We start from the raw sequence: 2,877 nt of genomic DNA on the forward strand, positions 1-2,877 counted from the left end.
TTACATTCTTGGGTGATTTAACGGCAAAATTCATGCAAAGCACACTATATGGGGAAAGAAAACGACATTTCCAGAAACGTGTCTTTTTGTGTGTTTATAAACATTTTATGCACGAAAACGCTAAAAGGCATATAAACGACCTTATATACGAAAAGAAAACATTACAAAAAGCATGTCTTTTGAGTGTTTTTGAGCTACTTACGTAATAAAACACTAAAATGCATGCAAAACACCCTATTTGGAGAAACACATTAACATTACCAAAAACGAGTATTTTCAGTGTGTTTGAGCTTCTTACATGTGTAAGAAGTTGAAGTGGGCGCGCCTGCGAGAGGCTCACCGACTAGTCAGCGAGTCCCGCCAAAACGAGTCTTAAGGCCCTGAACCTGAAGGTTTGTTGTTGTGGGGATTTTGGCGGGAGAGGCGAGCGAGAGAGAGACAGGGTGCAGAGTAGTGGTGGATTTGCCATTTGATTTGCAGGTATGTTATTGGGATTTGTTGTATTCTTTCATGGTGAAACAGTGTACATTGGGGGACATTATTGGGAGATAGGGTGGTGATTTGTACGTTTGGTTGGCAGGAGTTTGGTCTTGGCAGTGTGCTGTGGGACGTCAGTGAGGTGGCACCGTAGCAGATACTGTGAACTAAGGAGGCTGCAGTGAGGAACTTGCTGTCCCTGGCTGCTATGGTGTTAGTACCGCCGTGCATGGAGGAAGAGTTGCAGTACTTCAGGGTAGTGGTAGTGGTGTACCTTCAGCGCGTTGGGTCGGTGTGCGGTTGGGCCTATAGGGTGTGAGGGTCCTGGGGGTACTGGTTAGGGTGGGACAGTGTCAGTGGCATATAACATTTCTTGTGTTGGTGCGTGAAGTGTTTATTTCTCCTGTTTATTTGTATGTGGATTTACCCATTTTCTCATGGGATCAGGCATTTTGGAGTGCCAGCAGTGTGGCCTCTAAGAGTGTTAAGCACTCATATTTTATTTGTGTTTTCTTTATTATGTACTCATTTGTGTTTTCTTTATTATGTACTCAACCATTAAATTTTTAAATTGTGGCCCGGGTTTCTGTGAACCTAAGCAGGAGGTTTAAATTAATCAGTGGGTTCTTGTGGTGAGTGCTTGGTGAGCCTAATTAAGGTAGGTTAACTGTGCCCTAGTTTTGCACTCATTACACATGCAAAAACGCCAATATGCATGTAAAGTAATCTGTACGGTAAACAAACCGTTATTACAAGGAACGTGAATTACAAGTGTTTCTGAGATTCTTAGTAACCAAAGCAATAAAACCAGTGAAACACACTCTATATGGAGAAACAGAATAACATTACCAAAAACGTGTTTTGAGTTTTCACCTTTATAGGTAGAAATACTAAAAAAAAATATATGCAATACACGTGGTTTGAAAAAGAAAATAAATAAAAATGACCAAAGATCGAGTATTATGAGTGTCTGAGCTCGTTAGATACCAAAACTTCAAAATGAATGCAAATCACCCAATATAATGAAAAGAAAGGAAATTACGAGTAGTGTTTATCATGAGTTGTTTTTTTTTTTTTTTTTGAGCTTCTAAGTTACCAAAACGCAAAAATGCTTGAATAGAACATTACGAAAGAACATTAAGAGAAACGTGTATTGTGATTGTTTTTGAGCTTCTTAAGTACCAAAATTCTAAAATGCGTCAATAGCACACTATATGGACGAACAAAACATTAAAAACGTTTATTTACAATGTTTTTTCACATTGTAAGGAACCAAAGTGCCAAAATGTATGTAAAGCACTCTATATGGAGAAACGAAACGACATTACTATAAACATGTCTTTTGAGTGTTTTTGACCCTGTTAGGTACCAAAACGTTAAAATACATAGAAAGCACTCTATATATTGTTACGTACCAAAACGCTAAAATACATGCAAAACATCCTATCTGCAGTAACAGAACATTACCAAATATGATTTTTTTTTTTTTACTGTTTTTGTACTTGATAGATACAGAAACGGAAAAATGCATGAAAAGTACCTTATAAGGTGAAACAAAACGATATTACCGGAAAGGTGTATTATAATTGTTTTCTGCCTTCTCAGATCACAAAATGCTACAACGGATGAAAACCAGTCTATATGTAGAAACTAAACGTGCGTTTTTAGTATTCTTCACAAGTTACGTACCAAAACGCCAAAAGGCATAAACTTTATATGGGGAAACGAAACGACAGAAAGGTGTCTTTTCAGTGTTTTTGAATGTTTTAGGCACCAAAACTATAAAATACATAGAAAGGACCTAATATTAGAATACAAAAAAAGAACATTTCGAAAAATTTGCTTTTTGAAAAAAAAAAAAGTGTATTGTGTTTTTGAGCTTCTTACGTATGAAAACGCTAAAAAGCATGCAAAACACCATTTATTTAAACAAAATAACTACCAAAAACGTGTATTTTCAATGTTTTGAGCTTCTTACATACAAAAATGTCAAAAAATCATGGAAAATACCCTATTTCGGAAATGAAACGATATTAAAAGAAACGTGCATTAAAAATGTTCCTGAGATTCTCAGGTACCAATACTCTAAAACGTGTGAATAGAACTTTATATGGAGAAACAGAACATTACCAAAAACGTCTATTTTGAGTGTTTTTTACACAGTTAGGTAACAAAACGTCAAAATGCATGGAAAGCACTTTATATGGGGAAAGGAAAGGACATTACGAAACACATGTATTATGAGTGGTTTAGAGATTTTTACGTACCAAAACATTAAAAACGCTTGAATAACACTCTATATGGAGAAAAATAACATTACTAAAAAACGTTTAATTTGAGTGTTTTTTTTTTTTTCACTTTGTTATGTACCAAATCTCCAATATGCTTGCAAAAAACTCT

At 35.7% G+C, this 2,877-nt stretch overlaps 1 long non-coding RNA gene across 1 annotated transcript; it reads left to right on the plus strand.

Annotated features, from left to right (window-relative positions):
- The first annotated feature begins 386 nt into the window (after positions 1–386).
- LOC135091921 (uncharacterized) lies at positions 387–1,053 on the plus strand. Its single transcript, XR_010262698.1, has 2 exons — positions 387–480; positions 581–1,053. It is a non-coding gene; the product is annotated as an uncharacterized LOC135091921 (long non-coding RNA).
- Positions 1,054–2,877: the final 1,824 nt, after the last annotated feature.

The sequence above is a fragment of the Scylla paramamosain genome, chromosome 38 (genome assembly GCF_035594125.1).
Source record: "Scylla paramamosain isolate STU-SP2022 chromosome 38, ASM3559412v1, whole genome shotgun sequence".
Taxonomy (NCBI): Eukaryota; Metazoa; Arthropoda; class Malacostraca; order Decapoda; family Portunidae; genus Scylla; species Scylla paramamosain.